Here is a 21,889-nt window from a genome sequence, read left to right on the forward strand (position 1 = left end):
CATGTAATTTTATTTTAATTTTAGGGGCTTTGTTGTACTCAATTTTTGAGGGAATATTCTAGATTATTAATGTCTTCCTGGGGAAGACATGATATTTCTGTCTATCTCTTTTTAGTCCCACATCATTTAGAAACAAAACAATTCATTTTCTCTACTCTATAATTTAAACACTCGCTTATATTTCTAAACACAATTAATATAATAATTATAAAAGGAACAATACCAGTTTGGCCCCTGTGTTTTTCCCGAATACTCGATTGACCCTTATGTTTTGTTAAATGATAAATCAAACCCTGTGTTTTATAAAATATAACAAAATGATACTCTGAACCTGATTTTGGTCAAACAATTTTACAATATGACCAAAATGCCCTCGAATTTTTGATTTCATGAATTAAGTAAATAAATAATAATATATTTTAAAATAATAAATGAATTTAATTTAATTTAATATTTAAAAAAGAAAAAAACATACATTTAATTTTTCTTTTCTCTCTCCTCTCTCATCTCTCTACTCTTCCCCTTCCTTCCGAATCTTCCCCTTCTCGCATATTCTTCTTCTTCTTCTTCTTCTTCTCTGTTCATGTTAATGGCGTTCCTTTCTCTTCTCTTCTCTCTCATGTTCATCTTTCATCTCTTCTTCTCTTCTCTTATTATATCAAAGCTCGTGGCTTGTGGTTCGTGGTGCGACATGGGGAGGCGCAGATCTGGTGCACTTCGTCCCCAATCCTGACTACTGACTGCCTCCACCTCCAGCGCCCTTCGTCCCCAACCCTGGCCAAATTCGCTTTGCATCGTCCCCAATCCCGAGATCTCGGATCCGCACGGCAAGGGAGATTGCATCAATTATGGATTCATGAGCGAGATCTGAAGCTCAAAACCAAAAGGCCTTGGGTTCACGCGACAAAGAGGTTGCATCAAGGATTTTATCACCAAAAAGCTCAAAACAATGGTGAGTATAGATCAACCTCCCTTGCTTCAGTGGAATTTTAGAGAGAATCATTCAATTTTTGTTGATGGGTTATTGATTTATCTGTTTTGCTATGTTCATAACTTTTTCTTCCAAACCAGATCTGGTTTTTAGTTTAATAATTTCTAATTCAATGTTTTAGAGCTTTACTATGAGAATGTGCTTGAAGTTGATGTTGGTTTACCTCTATTGTAGGTGATGGCCTTTTCAGCAAATCAAAAATAATCAAGCTAGAAGAAGATGACAGAGAGTGATGAGCACTGGGTTTGTGGGTTTTTGAAAGAAAGAAGAAGAACAATTCTTTTAGAGAAGATTTATTTATTTTCTTTTAGGTTTAGTTTTTGGGAAGAAGTTTTTATTTGATTTTCTATGTTAGAAAGATTTAATTTAATATTTTATATTAATATCTTAGATTTTATTTGTTGAATTAAGATATTCATTTCAATGATTTCTTATTTTAAAATTAATAATTATTTTAAAATTTGTTTTTAATTATTTGCTTAAGTCCTCAAATAAAAAATTCGAGGGCATTTTGGTCATATTGTAAATTTTTTTGACCAAAATCAAGTTCATGATATCATTTTGTTCAATTTTATAAAACACATGGTCCAATTTGTCATTTAACAAAACATAGGGGTCGATCGAGTATTCGGGTAAAACACGAGGGCCAAAGTGGTATTTTCCCATTATAATATAAAGTTTAAAATTTCAATTTTATTAATTTAATAAGAATTTGAAATAATTATATAATTCAAATTAATTAATTAAATATATAAAAAATTATTAAAATACAAAAAATAAAATAAAATCTCGACTAAAAATATAAAATAAAAATAGGGTATCACAACTCCCCACGAGAGACGTAAGTTGAATAGTGTTTCATGTCTTGTTAGAGGACAAGTGAATAAGGGGTCCTTTTCACGACTTCGGGTTTCAATTGGAAAAAAAATGACTCACATTTCTTAACTAATACTATAATCCCATATCAAATTCAAAAAACCAACAAAGACCAAGTAAAGATATCACAATCCCAAAAATATAACTCTATTCCTTTCAAAATAGATTAAATCTAGAAAATTATATATGACTTGTAAAAAAAAAACATTAAATCTCCCTTTAAAATTATAATCTTAGCTAAATCAAAAACATAAATCAATTTACATAAATTACAAAATAATAAAAAAACATTAAACATGCCATAGAATCAAAAACATAAAACCCATTTAATAACAAACACAATCCTATATGTACTTCCTTGAAGGCGTCATCACGTCCTCATCGTAGTGAAGACCACTACCTTGCATTTCTAACTCTGCCTCGTCTCCTCATTTGAGTGAAGACCTCTCTTGACCCGAAGAAGAAGAAGAAGGTAGTAAGATATAAAAGGGAAGGGTCAAACCTTCCCTTGTTCAACAAAGGCATCCTCGACCACTACACACACAAAAAAAACTTACTTATAGTCATAACAAAATTAGTTACTAAAAAAACATCATTATGCCTATGTTGTTACTAAACAATGTTGAGATTAGTTTAATATAAATGTTGAGTAGTAATATCACCAAATAATTCATCTTGTGGTCGCAGTAGTAAACGGACTATGTCGTATCCACAAAGAGAGAATGAGAAACAATCAAAGAAAATTAGCTAAAATTAAGGTAAGAAAATGACAAGTAAAGAAAGTGACAAAAATGAGAAAATAATTTTGAGAATTTTTAACAAGAGTTAAAAACTTAGTATGTAGCAAAAGTAATTCAATGAGAGAAAGTAGTGAGACAAAGATTCACTTATATTTTGTATTTTACATGCAAAATAATTTATACACTGTGGGTATCTTAAATAAATTAAGTATTCTCATTAATTATCAAGTGATTATCAATATAAGATATCCAAAAAGAGACAAAATAATCTTCATAGAAATTTTGCAGTAAAAGATAATCCTATATAATAATTCTAGCAAAATATTTATATGGCTAAATTACATAAGTAGAGCATGACTAATTGTAATGCCCTGGATAGCCAAGACCATTATATTGTGTATTTTAAATAGTGTAGGACTTGCTAATCAAGCCATTTGGACATAATGTGTTACTAACGTAATTAAGGAATTAGGGTTAAAATATTTTGATCATAAAGTGGTTGTATCTCATTAAAAAGTAAGAGTTTTTACACGAGATCCCCAAAAAGGTGTTTACAAGGCAATTACAACCCTTAAAATAATTACAACTGAAGCTAGCCTAAGTGGCAAAATACAATTTGGCTCTAGTTCCTATCAATCCCTCGGCCGTGGGGATCAAACAGCTGCTGATGTGCACACCGCCCTTAAAGCTCTCCAACTCACAGCTTGTCCAGCTTAATCTTTCCTGCACTACATAGCACCTGTGAGCCAAGGCTTAGCAAGAAAACTTAATTCAACAAGCACAAATAAGCAACATTATATGCACAGTGAACTTAGAACAATAAGTTCAATCAACATCAGAATATAAGCAATAAGCTTAACAGTAATGTTCAGCTCAAACAAACACATAGACCTTTCACATAAATCAATATAATTAGCTAAGTGTAAACAACACTTCTGTTTACTGTGTAATGTTCAGGTGCGATGCCCTTAGGCCAAGTCCTTTGGTCTTATAGCCGACCTCGACACACTTAGGCCGGGCTGCGTTCCGCACACTTGTGATCGGCCCTCGATATCCTTAGGTCGTCCTTCAAACTAGATATAATCACAAATATGCATTGCACATCAAGCAATCAAAGGCAACCTACATAAGCATGTCTATCTAGATATTCTCAGATATATTCACATTCATAACAAAATCGTTCAAATAGGTCTAAGCCCCATTCACAAACCGGGTGTAGTTCTCTTACCTCGAGTCTCGAGTTGAAGATATAAGACTGTCCCGAATGTGATCCTCAATCCCGAGCCTTAACGATAACCCTAGTCACATAGCGATAATGGATAACCATTAAAAGTTAAACCAATTAAATGCTTTAGAATAACATACTAGCCTTTGGGACCTTGAATTCTACTAAACCGGGTAGTAAAATCCTTCCCAAGCACTTAGGTTTGAGTTCCCGAGCCTAAAAACCTAATGTGGCTATTTATCTCAATTAGAGCCGCAACCCACCCCCTAGGTCCGCGGTGCACTAGAAGTTAGAGAGCCTCATGGTTCTCTCCTAAGGGACACGGGCCGCGGCGCACCCTACCTGTGTTGGGAATTATGCCCTAAAAGCAATTGTAGTAGGCAATGGTTTTAATGAAATAAATAAATGAATTGAATTACTGCATATATGTAGCTTATATACTATATTATTGCAATTAATATTAAGTAAATATTAGAAAATTCCCAAGTTCATCTATGTGGTCTCAATCTCATATTGGTATGAGGATCAAGATTGAGATAATGAACTTAAATAGTTCACAGTAAAATAAAGTTATGGAATCTTTAGATTAATTACTGCTAGTACGGTCTACTAGAATTATGAATACATGTGACTTAGATCCGGGTTACTAGTGTAGTAGGACACTTTAGTGGATGTACTTTCCATGATGAGAGTATGTAGAACTGGACCAGATGTGTTTTAATAATACTTGTTTAAATATCGTTTCATAGTATTATAAAACACATCAACTGATGATCATATACAAACTGATCTTAATAATCCTGAAGTTACTATGAACTCCTATATATGTTACTTGATCCTTTGATTAACGTGTTACGGTTTGTCAGAATGATCAGACTAAGAAAAATTGTTTTGGGGACTCAATGATGTATATGGTTGGGGACAAAACTTAACATATATGGAATCTATACCTTCTTATAGATTGAATGATGGTTCCCTTTTGGGTTGACTTTTGGAACTGAAAGGGTTATTGGCATCAAATTCATAATTAGAATATGAAATAACCATCACTAGTAAAGTCAATGGTACATTAGGAATCAAGATATAATTAAAATGGTAAAATAGTAATTTTATTACAATTTAATTATGAATCATCAATAGAGGATTAATTTGTATGTAATGATTATATCAATGGACACTTTGTGGTTACAATAAAGTATTCACTAAATATATGTCTTTAATTCTCAAGAGTTCAGTCTCATATTTATAGTGGAATAATCATGAGATTAATAAATATGATTATTGAATCAAAGAGTTTTGGTTAATAATATTTTATTTATTGGAGCTTGGAATTATTGGTCCATAGGTCCCCGAGAAAGCTCTATCAATACTAATCAAGGTAAGAGTTGATACAAGAGTTAAACTGTGAATGAGCTACTTGAGAGAATATTTATTTTTCAGGATAAATGTGCAATTATGTGATGATTGAAGTTGCACAATTTATTATTGCATTTGTGCAATTTCGAAACTGTGTAGAAATAAAAGAAATTGATTTTAATCAATTATTTTATTTAAGTGTGAATAAATAAATATAGATAGTCAAAATTGGTTTTGATTATTATATTCATTTAATTAATAATAAGATAATGATAAAAATTCAAATTTTGAATTTTGAATTTTGAAATTTAAGTTGTTATCTTTTTCATTAAAAAGACTATACCTTATTTGAATATCTAATTATTAATTAGTTAAAAGTAAAAACACATGAAAAATCCAAATCTCATTTTTCAGGGATAGACCACACGCATAGGGCTTGGACTGCTCTATGCGCGTGGCACATATGATTTCATCAGATATTGATTTTTCATTTTTCATTTTTAATTAATTAATTAAACATTTTAAAAGGGGTTTTAAAATGAAATGTTAGATTTTTGTCTATTATCATTATTATTATAAAAGACGATTGATTTTTATTCATTATTATTATTATGACAATAATGTCTATATATTCTATTTGATAGAAAATAGAAACAACAAGTGTTGACAAGTTTGGTACAGAGAAGAAATACTATCATATTTTTCACAAAAAGAAAAACCTATTCTCTCTAGCCTATAATCAAAAGTCTCATGTGTTGAGAATATTTTTGTTTCACAAAATTGATCATTGTTCTCTATGTGCCCATCCACATCTTACGGTGTAGAGAACGTCTTGGAAGATCTAGGTGTGGGTACTCAAGCAAGGATAGGAAGATCGACACATATACTAAAAGATTCAAGGAATCTTGATAGGCTACAAGAGGTAAATCATTTTCGTATCATATTTTATATTCATATTATATATTGATTAACATATTGCATATTAAAAGATCTTATTATAAAGATTGTTTATATGAAATGTTTTGTCGTATACGTTATTGCAATTTCCGCTGCACACTAGGAACCGTTCCTAAAAATTGGTACCAGAGCCATCTTTAATTCCTGCATATGTTAATTACTGTGTGGGTATCATATGCATTTTTGTATTATGTGTAATATATGAATGGATGGATGTTTGTGTATGAATAGTTTATGTTCTTAAGGGTTGATTATCATGGTGTTTTTGGGTTAGGAAATGTTCTTAATTTTTTTCTAGATATACAAAAATTGTAAGCTATTTTTGGGCATATGAATTTTGTAATTTATATTAAATTCTGAAAAATTGTGTAATGGACCGAGCCCGGAGGCCCTAGCCACTGCCCTTACCCATGCACACCTTCCATGCGCCTCTGCGCGCACCCATTGCCCCTGTGCGCGCCCAACTCCCCGCGCCTGCACCCTTGCGGCCCAGCCTCCTACGCACTGTCAGCGCAACCCACCATTGACACACCCATTAGGGTTTGTGTCATGCAAACCCTAATGGATGTGTAATTATCCAATTGGGCTATATTAAGCCCAATATAATTAAAAGTGTTTTAGTTATAAATTTTGCGTTAATTGTGATGAGTCCAAATTCCAATTGGATCTCAATAGCTTGTTGGGTATTAAAAACCCAAAGTTTGATTATTTTAAATTTTTTTTAAAATAATTAAAAGGTTATTTTACTCATAATGGTTAATTAACATAGTAATGGCCCAATTGACTAAAAGATAAGGTCCAAGATCAAAATAGTTGCTCTTTATTAGGCCCTAGTTAGTTTAATTATTTTTGTGTATTTTTTGCAAGTGTTGTAATTTTCTAGAAATACCCAAAACACCCAACCCGCTTTTATTTATGTGCTTGAACATGATTAATTTTTTTAATACTTTATCATGCATAATAACATGCCATACATATTGCCCACATAGTACATATTAAGCATGCATTTTTTTAGAAACATGCTTAAGATTGATTATATGTTTTTTATTTGATAACTCATATAATTTATTTAGTCTTAATTTGTTAAGATGGTAAAAAGATTTTAAGTTGTTTATTTTCTTATTTAATAAATATATGCATTAATTCATTATATTTTATTTATTTAATTTTGAGCAATATGTCCATTCCAAACTCTGTAACTGCTTTACTTTCTAATGAGAAATTGATTGCTCATGAAATGGAAATCAAACATGAACATTGTTTTGATATGTGAAAACCACATGTTTGTTCTTAATGAGGAATGTCCTGAGGTCCCTGCTCTCACTGCTGCTAAAACTGCAAGAGAGAAATATGACAATTGGATCTTATCTAACAATAAGGCCAAATGTTACATGCTTGCTAGTATGTGCGATGTGCTCAGAAAGAAGTTTGAAACTATTAAAACAACCTATGAGATTTGGGAATCTCTACAAGGCATGTTTGGCCAGCAATCCGATAAGTGCAGACATGATGCTACTAGAAGCTTCATGAATATAAAAATGAAGAAAAATGTTTATATCATAGAACATGTCCTAGACATGATCAACATATTGCACGATGCAAAAATCCATGGTGCAACCATTGATGAGAGAACTCAAGTACATGTGATACTTAAATCTCTCACACCAGCTTTTGCGGCACTCACTACCAACTATGTTATGAACAAGTTGGAGTACAATATGATCCAACTGTTGAATGAGTTGCAAACTTTTGAATCTCTAAACAAAAGTTCCACTAAGGTTGAGGAGGCAAATGTTGCTGAAACCAAGCCTTCCACTTCAAATGGTAACTCAAGGAAGAGGAAGGGTGGCCAGGGAAAGGACAAGAAAAAGGAAAAACAACCAGAGAAGACCAACAAGTATTCCAAGAAGAATAATTCTACAAAAAATCCAAAAAGAAGGCACCGAAAGGAGCATGCTTTCATTGTGGAGTTGACGATCATTGGAAAAGGAATTTTCCTAAGTACCTGGCTGAACTGAAAGACAAAAATAAGGGTAAATTTGATTTACTTGTTTTAGAATCTTGCTTAGTGGAAAGTGATTTATCATCCTGGATAGTTGATTTTGGAGCCATTAACCATGTTTGTTTTTCTTCGCAGATTCTTAGTACTTCAAGGAAGCTGGCTCATGGAGAGGTGACCATGAGAGTTGGAAGTGGTCAGGAGATCTCAGCAATTGAAGTTGAAAAAGTTCGCCTAGATTTTGACAATAATAAAATTATTGTGTTGGACAATGTTTATTTTATTCCTGGATTTACTAGAAATTTAATTTCCTTATCAAAATTGTATGAACAAGGTTTTAATGTTTCTGTTAATAATAATTCGATTGTTATTTCGAAATATGGTTTTGACATTTGTTCTGCAAAGTCTAAAGGTGGACTTTACAAGTTAGAGCCCAACGCTGAGCATGTTTACAATTCTGAATTATTTAAAATTGCAAATCCTAGATCTATTAAAAGACAAAAGACATATTCCAATAGTAAAAAATATCTGTGACATTGGAGATTGGGACATATTGATTTAGACATAATTAATAGACTAACAAATGATGTTCCTTTAAGAGACCTATCTATTGGTTCTCTCCCAGTCTGTGAATCCTGTCTAGAAGGAAAAATGACCAAGAGACCTTTCTCTGCTAAAGGTTCAAGAGCCACAGAACCACTTCAACTTGTACATACAGACGTTTGTGGTCCACTAAATGTCCAAGCTAGAGGAGGTTATGAATATTTCTTCACTTTAATTGACAATTATTCAAGATATGGTTACTTGTACTTAATGCAAAGGATATCCAAAGCCTATGATAAGTTTATGGAATTCTGAGCAGAAGTTGAAAAGCAATTAGGTAAATCACTAAAAGTACTTTGATCAGATTGAGGTGGAGAGTACTTAGATTATGAATTTGAGGACCATTTGCGTGAGCATGGAATTCAATCCCAATTCACTTCACCTGGAACGCCACAACAAAATGGTGTTTCAAAAAGATGGAACAGAACCTTATTAGATATGGTTAGATCGATGATGAGTTACTCATCATTGCCTTTGACATTTTGAGGTTATACAATACAATGTGCTCTATACATACTCAATGTTGTTCCATCTAAGGCTATTCAGAAAACACCATTGGAATTATGGAGTGGTACTAATCTTAGTTTATGAAATTTCTGTATATGGGGTTGTCCTACACACGTGCTTACAGGAAAGACTGGGAAGTTGGAATTGCACAATGAAGTGTGTATGTTTGTAGGATATTCCAAAGAAACAAAAGGTGGTATATTTTATAGTCCTAAATAAAACAAAACGTTTGTATCTACAAATGCTACTTTTCTGGAGCATGACTATATAAATAACCACAAACCTCAAAGTAAAGTCGTACTTGCGAAAATGGTCTCAAGTAAACAAGACCAATCACCAGCAATGGCAAGAGAGAAACGTCCAAAGGATATCGCCAGTTCTAGTCAGAACAATAGAAAGCTTCGTCGTAGTGGGAGGGTTGGTAAACAACCAGTTGCTATGAACATGAAGTTCAAATGCTTATGTCTGACACAAAAAAGATGATCCATTGACATATAGAGATGCAATGGAATATTCTGACAAAGAAAAATGGCTAAATGCCATGAACCTTGAAATGGAATCGATGTATTCCAATTCTGTCTGGACTCTTGAAGATCCACCTGAAAATGTTAAACCTATTGGTTGCAAATGGATATTGAAGAAGAAAAGAGGTGTAGATGGGAAAGTAGAGACTTTCAAAGAAAGGCTAGTATCAAAGGGCTACACACAGAAAGAAGGAGTTGATTATGAAGAAACTTTTTCACATGTGGCCATGCTCAAATCTATCTGCACACTCTTATCCATAGCTGCATGCATGGATTATGAGATTTGGAAAATGGACGTTAAAACAACTTTTCTGAATGGCTCTCTTGACGAAACCATTTACATGTCTCAACTAGAAGGGTTCGAAGTTAAAGGTCAAGAGCAACAAGTTTGCAAACTTCTTAAGTCTATTTATGGACTTAAACAAACTTCGAGATCTTGGAATCTTAGATTTGATGAAACAATAAAAATGTTTGTTTTTGAACAAAACATTGATGAACCTTGTGTTTACAAAAAAATAAAAAATAAGATTGTGGTATTCTTCGTTCTTTACGTTGATGATATTCTACTCATTGGGAATGACATAGAAACATTAACAAAAGTAAAGAAATGGTTAGCTGAGCAATTCCAAATGATAGATTTGGGAGAAGCCAAATATGTTTTGGGAATTCAAATCTGTAGAGATCGAAAGAACAAAATTTTGACACTGTCTCCAGCAACTTATATTGCTAAAGTGCTAGAACACTTTGGCATGCAAAACCCCAAGAATGGCACCATGCCTACCCGGTCAGGAGTTAAATTGTCTAAAGAACAATTTCCACAAACACCTCAAGAAGAGAAGGAAATGAGACAGTATCCCTATGCCTCTATAGTAGGCAGTATAATGTATGCAATGTTATGCACTAGACCTGACGTCTGTTATGCAGTAGGGATAGTCAACCATTATCAATCCAATCCTGGATTGGGTTATTGGATAGCAATAAAGAATATTCTCAAGTATCTTAGGCATACTAGATATTACGTGCTTGTGTATTTAGGTGGCGACTTGAACCCCACTGGATACACTGATTATGATTTTCAATCAGACAAAGATAGTCGAAAGTCGACATCTGGATCAGTTTTCACACTTGGAGGAGGAGCTATAGTTTGGAGAAGTATTAAACAATCCAGTATTGCATACTCCACCATGGAAGCCAAAAACATAGCAGCTTGTGAAGCAGCTAAAGAGGTTGTGTGGCTCAAGAAGTTCTATATTGATCTGGAAGTTGTTCCAGGCATGGATCAGCCACTTGTTCTGTACTATGATAATAGTGGGGCAATAGCTAATTCAAAGGAACCCATAAGTCACAAAAGGGGAAAACACATAGAGATGAAATAGTACTTAACTCGAGAGATAGTCAACAGAGGAGATGTTGTTGTCCTGAAGATTGCCTCTGAAGATAATCTTGCAGATCCATTCACAAATATTTTATCTATTAAATCTTTTCAGGGAAATGTAAGAAGCATGGGGTTAAGAGAATGTCTCATTTGCTTTAGGGCAAGTGGGAGATTGTTGGGAATTGTGCCCTAAAAGAAATTGTAGTAGACAATGGTTTTAATGAAATAAATAAATGAATTGAATTATTCTATATATGTAGCTTATGTACTATATTATTGCTAATAATATTAAGTAAATATCATAAAATTCCCAAGTTCATATACGTGGTCTCAATCTCATATTGATATGAGAGATTCGAGATTGAGATAATGAACTTAAATACTTCATAGTAAAATAATGTTATGGAATCTTTATATTAATTACTACTAGTACAATCCACTAGTATTATGTATACATGTGACCTAGATCCGGGTTACTAGTGTAGTAGGACACTTTAGTGGAGGTACTTTTCATGCTGAGAGTATGTAGAACTAGACTAGATGTGTTTTAATAATACTTGTTTAAATACCATTTCGTAGTATTATAAAACACATCAAATGATGATCATATACAAACAGATCTTAATTCTGAAGTTACTATGAACTCCTATATATGTTACTTGATCCATTGATTCATGCGTTACAGTTTGTTAGAATGATCAGGATAAGAACAATTGTTTTGAGGACTCAATGATGTATATGGATAGGGACATAGCTTAACAGATATGGAATCTATACCTTCTTATAGATTGAATGAAGGTTCCCTTTTGGGTTGGCTTTTGGAACTGAAAATTTTGTTTAATCAGATTATGAATTAACCTTCACTAGTAAAGTCAATGGTACACTAGGAATCAAGATATAATTAAAAGGGTAAAACAGTAATTTTATTCCCATTTAATTATGAATCATAATAGAGGATTAATTTGTATGTAATGATTATATCAATGGACACTTTGTGGTTACAATAAAGTACTCGGTAAATATGTCTTTAATTCTCAAGAGTTTAGTCTCATATTTATAAGTGGAATAATCATGAGATTAATAAATATGATTATTGAATCAAAGAGTTTTGGTTAATAATCTTTTATTTATTGGAGCTTGGAATTATTGGTCCATAGGTCCCCGGAGCAGCTCTATCAACACTAATCAAGGTAAGAGTTGATACAAGGGTTAAACTGTGAATGAGCTGTTAGAGAGAATATTTATTCTTCGGGATAAATGTGCAATTATGTGATTATTGAAGTTGCACAATTTATTATTGCTTTTGTGCAATTTCGAAATTGTGTAGAAATAAAAGAAATTTATTTTAATCAATTATTTTATTTAAGTGTGAATAAATAAATATAGATAATCAAAATTGGTATTGATTATTATATTCATTCAATTAATAATAAGATAATGATGAAAATTCAAAATTTGAATTTTGAAATTTAAATTGTTATCTTTTTCATTAAAAAGATGATACCTTATTTGAATATCTAATTATTAATTAGTTAAAAGTAAAAACACATGAAAAATCCAAATCTCATTTTTTAGGGATAGACCACACGCATAGGGCTTGGACTACTCTATGGGTGTGGCACATCTGATTTCATCAGATATTGGTTTTTCATTTTTATTTTTTATTTAATTAATTAAACATTTTAAAAGGGGTTTTTAAATGGAATGATAGATTTTTGTCTATTATCATTATTATTATAAATGGTGATTGATTTTTCTTTATTATTATTATTATTATTATGGTAATAATGTCTATATATTCTATTTGATAGAAAATAGAAACACTAAGTTTTTCACAAGTTTGATACAGAGAAGAAATACTATCATCTTTTTCACAAAAAGAAAAACCTATTCTCTCTAGCCTATAATAAAAAACCTTATGTGTTGAGAATACTTTTGATTCACAAAATTGATCCTTGTTCTCTATGTGCCCACCCACATCTTGAGGCGTAGAGAACGTCTTGAAAGACCTTGGTGTGAGCACTCAAGCATGGATAGGAAGATCGAAACATATACGAAAATATTTAAGGGTTTTTTATAGGCTACAAGAGGTAAATCATTTTTGTATCATATTTCATATTCATATTTTATATTGATTAACATATTGCATATTAAATGATTCTCATATAAAGATTGTTTATATGAAATTTTTTGTTGTATACCAGTATCGCAATTTCCGCTGCGCACTAGGAACCGTTCCTAACAATCTGCGTCGCAATGCAGGGAAAAATTTAAGAGGCCCCCAACATCCTCGCACACACACGGGTTGCAGCGCCTGAAGAACAGGGCCACGGGTTGAGCCCAAAACCCATAAACTCTTTACGTTTTCAATCAAAAAATCTTCAGAATTTCCCTACCAAAAACCTCATTTTTTCCAAAATCAATCACCCAACATGTTCCTTACAGCATATCAAACACTTATGGCTTATAAACTAGCTCAAAGCTACCTTATATCTCAAAATCAGCACTAGAGTCTTAAACCTAGAAAAACACTAAAACCATGGCTGAAATTCATAAAAGAAACAGAGATAAGCTTACCTTAATTTTAGATTTTGATCCCCCCTGAGTTGCTCTACTTGATCCCAGCTTCAATTCTCAGTCCTCAAGCTTCAAATCCACAACTGCTGAACCAATTCTCCATGAATTTCACTAAACCTCTATGCACACCAAGGGAGAGAGAGAGCTGACTAGAGAGAGAGAGATGCTGAGAGATTATCGTGATGTTTTTGGCTAATTCTTCAAGCCTTTCCCTAACGATTTCCCTTAACACAAAAGACCAAAGTGCGCCAGGTGTTAACTTAGCCCTTTTAACACAACCAGAGGCAAAATCGTCTTATGCCACTATTTTTCCCGCTAAACATCAAGTAGCCCTATAAATTCCCAATTAATCCCGGCATGCCCAATTAATCACTAAATAATATCCCATTAACCAATAAATCCCAAATACACACTACGTCCCCGAAATAACCCTAGGCTCGCCCCGAGCTGGATATTGGACCCCGTTGTGACTATTCCGCTAATCCGCTCACTAGGATCGCCTCGAGCTGAATACTACAAACATATCCACATAATAATGTGGTCTCAATCATTTAATACATATAATCACATTTATGCCCTCAACACGCCAAAATTACAAATATGGCCTTATTAACAAGAACAGACCCACATAAGGCAACCTTCATGAAAGTGAGGCCGGATGCGCATACAAATTCCGCGACATAAGGTATGATGCGATCCTCATGGAGGGCCTCACTATGCGAGGTCGACCTTTCATCGCATAAGGCCTTGTTGATGGCCTCACTATGCGAGGGCCCTAGCAACCGTCACCCGTGTACGATTTCGTTGATGGCCTCGCTATGCGAGGGCCCTGGCAACCGTCACCCACGTACGACTTCGTTGATGGCCTCACTATGAAAGGGCCCAGACAACCATCACCAGCGTACGACTTCATTGACGACCTCGCTATGCAAGGGCCCTGGCAGCCGCCCGTGTATGTTGCATGAAGGGCCTCACTATGCGAGGGCCTTGGCGACCCATGACTTGCGTACGCCTCACCATATCTAGACCATGTCGAGGTGACATCCGCCTCCCTATGTGAGGCACCGCACATGCTAGACCTGATGCTTTGCACGAGAACCCTTCTCGTTACCCACACACAGAGGATACTAAGTGACAAGGGCTTCGGGTGGAATCCCTTGACTTGTGCCTTGTTGAAGAGGCCCTACTTCTCTCCTGAAGTAAATGTCACCAACGAGGAAAAATCCCACCCTGGTTCCTTGCTGCGTGTATGTAGAGTCCCAGAATGTTTACTTAGCTAGATAGTTAGTAGTAGTTGTAGTATTTTAATTTCGTGGATTTTGGTTCAAAGCGGGACTTAGTTGGAAACTCTTAGCAATAGTTATGGATTTTATAAGTTTAACCTATATTTTAAGAATATTAATTATAACATAAGGATTGATTAATATTGCTGGTTATAAATGTGATAATTATTATAACCTAAGGTTTAGATAGAGCCAATAAGAATATGACACTTGTCATGAGCATGGCTATTCCTAAGGTTTAGATAGAGCCAATAGGATTAAGACACTTTTCATATGCATGATTATTAAGGAATTATTATTTTAATGATAAAATAAGGGAATATAAGGCTTAATCTTCACCAAAATCCGTTAGGGTTGTAATTTGACTTAGTCAAAGTAGTTATCCAACCTTAATTATGCTGAAAAAGTGCAATTAAGTGTTTAAAATAATCACGTATGCCGATATATCGCAGCAATAGAGTCGATATATCGCCTGACGCTGAATATGGAAAACACGTTGACGTTGCATGATCGAATGAACGGAGGCTCAGGATTAGGGTCCAGCCGATATATCGCCACATAGGGGCGATATATCGCCCATATTGTCATTATTTTTTTTATTTTTGTTTTTAATTTTTAAAAACCACCTTTGACTCCTTATACCTACTCAGTTAGTTTTGACTGAGTCTTCAGCCTCTAATTGACGAAAAATCAATTATCTTCAATTAAATTCATTATTTTTATTCAAATCAAAATGGGGTTAGTTTCACTCCTTACCTCTATAAATAGGACCTAGTACCCAACCCTTTCACTTACTCTTCAGTTGTGATCATACTCCAAGGTGCTAGTGAAAACATAAGAGTGATACACTTGGGTTAGGAAAGAAAGAAAAAGCTTTATCATTCTTAAGCTTTATCAAACACTTGGGAAGTGAGGATTAGAGTATTTCGGTATTGGAGTTAGGCTAATCTATAAGGTCAACAAAGGTACCCTTATTCTTAAGTTCAATTATTTTGATTCCTTAGTTTCTTTAGTTTTCATTCAGGTTCTAACTTTTGTTATGGTTTTGTGGTTAGGTTTTTAAGTTCTTTGAACTTAAGTTGTCTTTTCGGTAAGTTTTCTCTTGGTGGTTTAGTTCTATTCTTTTCATCTATTTCCTTTAGAAATACTCACTATTCTATTGCTGGTTTTAGGAGTATTCAAAGCCCCACATTTGTTCTCATATCCCGGTTCTTTTGGTAAGGAAAATAGGCTAGATCTTGTATGTTTGTATGATATGTTATGCTTTTATGTTATGTTATGTATAATATGTTATGATAAGTTTATGTTTTAATATGTTATGTTATGATTTACCCTACCTCAAATATTAGACAAGGGACGTAGATGGATTATCATACACTACATGTGATCTAACCTACCTCAAATATTAGACAGGGGACGTAGATGGTTTATCACATGTCATAATGGCCATTATTAGTATAATCTTATATGGAATATGTTATAATATGTTTATATTATATGTGATGATATGTTTATAGCATATGTTATGATATGATTTTATGTGTATGTTGTTAGTAGTTTTTCCTTGCTGGGCATTAGGCTCACTCCTTTTCTTTTAGTATGATGCAGGAAAATAGATGCAAAGGAGAAATGATTTTTGGAAGCTTGGTGTGTGTATGGAGGTGAATGGAGTGGATGGGCTGAGTGTCGATTCGAGGACAAAGTTTTTTTTTGTCTCTTTAAATTATGTTTCTATGTATTTTTCCGCATTTAGCTTTGTAAACAATTTTATTTAAAGTTATGTTTTATTTTAGAACAATGAGCTCATTTATGTATTATAATTTTTTTTTTTTTAAGTTTTCAATAAAGTTATGAATTTTCTTATGCATGTTTCTTCAAGGTTGTAGTTATGTCTAGTAGGTTTAATGACCTAAGTCTCATAGATAGTTGGGTCGTTACAGTGTACGTATGAATTCTCACGTATATGCATTAGGAACACTAGTGGAAACCCCCTCATCATTGAATATCAAGCCGAGATTAGTGAAGGTGACTAAGCAAGTTAATTCTAGTAACTTGCAAGCTTTCTCACACTTAGCGAAGAAGGAGAAAGCTTGGAGAAAAGACATGTCTTGGACGTGTAAGAAGAAATAGGTACAAGGTACGTATGTGAGTACGTGGTGTACACTATGAGGAGGACAGAGGCATGACCCTGACATCTGTGTCTGACAAGTAGTGGTGGTACGAACCCGTATAAAGAATGGAGGCACTAGCTGAGCACCCCCGACCATGTACCAGAGCCAACACCCCAACATCCTGCACAACGACCCTGACAATGTACCTGCGTACGTTCTTGTCCCTTGGGACCACCATGTAATAAGGGCCATTAGATCCCAAATATAAATAGACTTCCACCCCTCAGACTAGGGGGTTGGAAAATTCTTTGTACGCTCACACAATTAAGGAATATACAATTCTTTTTCTCCATTGTAGTTCTGCATCTTCTCCTTCAAGTTCTTTCTATCTTCTTTCTACATAGTTTTTGCAACACACTGAGTTTTCCAATCCTATATCGTTGACGAGTTCTCATCGTCAACAAATGCAATCAATGGGAAAGTGCAAGGGTGGTGCTATGACATTTGTGCCACCATCCATGTCACTCATGATAGGTCTCTCTTTAAGACCTTTGAAAACACAAGTGATGGGCATGGAATTCAATTGGGCAATGAACAGAGGTTCAAGATTGAGGGAAGGGGCACACTTGATCTCCTTTTCACTTCCGACTAGAAGTTTTACTTACTAATGTTCTTTATGTACCAGGCATGAGTAGAAACCTTATTAGTGGAGACTTGCTTACCAAATCAGGTATCAAGGCAGTGCTTGAATCCAGAAAGCTCATTTTGTCCAAGGAATGAATTTTTGTAGGGAAGGGTTATGCTTGTGATGGAATGTATAAGGTTTATACTTCTAATAAAGTTTCTACTTCTTTTTCTTATATACTTGACTCAAATTCTATTACTCTATGACATAATAAACTTGTACATATAGGTTATAGTACTATCAAAAGAACAATTAAATGTGTATTGATTCATAGTGATATATTGAGCATGATAAATGTGAACTATGTATAGAATTAAAAATGGTTAAAAAGCCTTTACCTAGTGTTAATAAAAATTCTAACCTGCTAGATTTGATACATAGTTATTTATGTGAACTAAATGATATGTTGACTAGAGGTGGAAGTAGGTATTTATTACCTTTATTAATCATTGTTCTAGGTTCACATATGTTTATTTGCTTAAGAACAAAGATGAAACATTTAATGTGTTTAAAATATATAAAGTTGAAGTTGAAAATCAATTGGAAAGAAAAATTAAAGTGCTTAAAAGTTATGAGGGTGATGAATATTATTAAAATGATTTCAACTTGTTTGGTGAAAAGCATGGTATACTTAATGAATGGACCGCCCTATATACTCCACAACAAAATGGTATAGCAGAAAAGGAAAACTAGGACTTTTCTTGAAATAGTTAATGTTATGCTATGACATTCTAAATTGAGTATTAATTTGTGGGGGTGAAGCATTGTTATTCGCATGTCATATATTGAATTGTATCTATATGAAGAAAAATAATATCTCTCCATATGAGCATGGAAAGGAAATAAACCAAATATTGATTATCATAAACTATGGGGGTGCCTTGTTTACTACTGAAGCATAGATCTTAAAAGAGGAAGGTGAATTTATAGCTCCAATGACAACTGGTAAAGAGGAAGAGTGACTTAGAGATCTCATGTTGGACATTCCCTTTACCAAAGATATAGTATCGAAAATCTCGATACATTGTGATAGTCAAGTTACTCTTGCTAGAGCATATAATAGTGTGTATAATGGGAAGTTTAGACACATAAGTCTAAGGGTCAATTCAGTACAATCGTGTTGTGTGGAAAAGTAGTTGCAGTTGTGTGTTGGAGATTTATGGCTTACACTTTCTAATCGAACAATGAATAATGAGATTTAATTCAATATTTCAAATTATAGATACTTATCAAGAACCATATTCAATGTATGAATGCAAATCTTGATAACTAAAGAAACATATTCAAAGTATGAATGCAAATCTTGATAATTACATAAAAAGTAATTTAATAATTCTAACATGAATTTAGAAACATTTAATCACAATATAACCATGGATATAATGTAAGAAAAACATAAATTAGATCAAGATAAAGAATAGACATTTGTGGAGAGAACACCAAGTTACATAAAATTATAAGTCTATGATTTTATGTGAATCACAACATGTACCAAGGCTTGACACAAATAAAGATTTGTTGTCCAAAAATCTCTATTCCTAGCCTCCCCTTTGAGATTGCTTGAAGCTACTACAATGGAATGAGATTGGAATTCACAAGCCTTGGATCTTCATGCAACTCAAGCTTTCTTGATGAAGATCTTGGAGAAAACTAGTAATCTTGAGAGCTAGAGAGAGAGAGAGATGTCAGTGATCAATTGATCAATTAACTCAAATGATCCCTTTAAATAGTATAAGAACCTCTTTAGACTCAACCAATGAGATTAGAGATTTTTAATTTTAATTTTGGAGCCAAAACATGTCATTGTATGGATTCGTACGGACAACCCAGATGACACGTTGCCTGGCACCAGGCAATGCATTGCCTCGATGCTTAATCCACAAATGAGGCAACGCATCACCGATGCCTCGGGCTTGGCCCTCCAAAACTTTTCTCAAAACATCCCCAAATACTCCCAAAATTTTTGGGTACTCTCATATACTCCAAAGAAACACTTTGGACCTAAAAGATGATTTATAAATGCCTATACCACAAGTCAACTCTCACATGATAACTTTAGTGAAACCGTTATGGTCTTAGCACATCTTTGTGCATAACTAATTTCACTATATATTTAACCAATCATAACATTTGTGTTGTAGGGAAAAACAATTGTAGTTGTGTTGAGGAAAAAAAGCTTCTAAGTGTTTGGTATATTATAAATTTTAAAGTGTTGTGAGTTTGAAAAGTTGAATGAGAGTGTTTGGTAAACTATATGATTAAGGTGCTATTAAGTATTAAAAGACCAAAATAGATGTTATATTTATTTTATTAAAATATATTCACACATACTAAATGTACTAAATAGAATTCAATATAAATATTGTATCTATTTAAAAAAATTTAACCTAAAATATGATTTTGATAAAACACTAATAAAGTGATCATCAACAAAAATATTATATTATATAATATAGAATTATAATTGTATACATATATATTATAACAAGTTGGTGTAGCAAAAATTCTAATTATTATGATCACGGTGAATAATCTAGTCATGATATAATAAAAAATATGTAAAAAGTAAGCAAAAGTCTCACTTTTTATGTCTTTAATTATTATTTTTTTCCTAAAAGATGAAATTAGTGTGTTTGATAAATTATAATTTGAAAATACTATGACATTATGTGGTTTGTTAATATAAAAAATTACTAATAGATATGAAACTATATAAATATTTTTAGAGCAAAATAAAAATATTTAAGAATTAAATATTATTTATGTTATTATCACATTAATTTAGATTAATATATAATAAATAGTAAATATATTTAGATTAAAAAACACATTTATTGGAGAGTTGTTTTAATGCAGCTTTTTGAAAAAGCTAAAAGCTCGCTAACACATGAGTATATGAGACAATTGATTGAAGATGGAATCATATCTATCTCATATGTTAAAACTAGTAATAACTTAGCAGATTCGTATTTACAAAATCTCTTGTGAGAAGGTTAATATGTTATAATATTTAGAAAAATATAATGTTAGATCAAATAATGTGACATAATGTGATTTGTCACACCTTGTAACATATTGTTGAGAGTCACAAAATTGGACACATGTGTGTGCCCAAATGTGGCATGTTTTTGAGTTATAAAATCAGTTTCAAATTTGTAGCTCCCAAACCCAATAGTGTAGATTTTTTATCACACATTTTAGTTTGGATTTCACAAAGCCATTATGAAATATGGTTGTTGGAGACATGTTTTTAACTCCCATTATGTGTATGGATGTTACAAAATCATGTGGGAAAGGGTTTGGGACGTTTAGGAAAAGCTGAAAATATGGATGCTGAAAATGGGTTGTGGCCGCGTCCATTGATATTCCTAGTTCGCGGCTTGGGAGGCAAAGACCAACGTCTGCGGCCACTAATACTCCTGGCCGTGACCGGTGAGGCCGACAACCAATTTCTTTTTTCAGTTTTTTCCAATTTGAATGGTTCTAACATCCCAAGTAACTCCTAAATCTCAATTTTAATTCCATAAACATTCAATTAAACATTGGTAACAGTCATGGGGGTTGGTGGAATTTGACATTCAAAGGGTATCTCAAACTCTATAAATAGGAGCCTAATGCTCAATTTTATGACACACCATTTTCTATCCACAAAGCACTTGGTTGGAAAATACACCATAGAGCTTGATTATTCCAAAGAGCTATTTCCTTGAGAGATCCCTTAGTGCTTAGAGAATAGGGGGAAATAAGTTTCCGGACAAAGGTCTTGAACCTTGTTCAAGTTGGTGATCCCCACTACTCTACACTTTGGTTATGCGAGTGTGAGATTTTATCTATTATTCTTCTCATTATTTTGTTCTTCTACCTCTTATATTTTTTTGCTTCTATCTTATATATTTATTTGTATTGTTATGCTTTGAGTTGTATTATCAATATATCTATCATCATCTTCTACATCTTTCTATTTACTTGTATTTTGAGCATTGTAACACTTGTTTAAATATTACCTTGTCTATTGTATTTTTTTGCATAGAGTTGTATTTTGGTTTTACCATTTCCACTGAGCAATATAATATATTCTCT

General features: G+C 33.2%; 1 long non-coding RNA gene across 1 annotated transcript; it reads left to right on the top strand.

Moving 5' to 3' along the window:
* The first annotated feature begins 470 nt into the window (after positions 1–470).
* LOC133816127 (uncharacterized) lies at positions 471–1,397 on the top strand. Its single transcript, XR_009885028.1, has 2 exons — positions 471–952; positions 1,166–1,397. It is a non-coding gene; the product is annotated as an uncharacterized LOC133816127 (long non-coding RNA).
* The last annotated feature ends 20,492 nt before the right edge of the window (positions 1,398–21,889 follow it).

The sequence above is a fragment of the Humulus lupulus genome, chromosome 2 (genome assembly GCF_963169125.1).
Source record: "Humulus lupulus chromosome 2, drHumLupu1.1, whole genome shotgun sequence".
NCBI classification, from domain to species: Eukaryota; Viridiplantae; Streptophyta; class Magnoliopsida; order Rosales; family Cannabaceae; genus Humulus; species Humulus lupulus.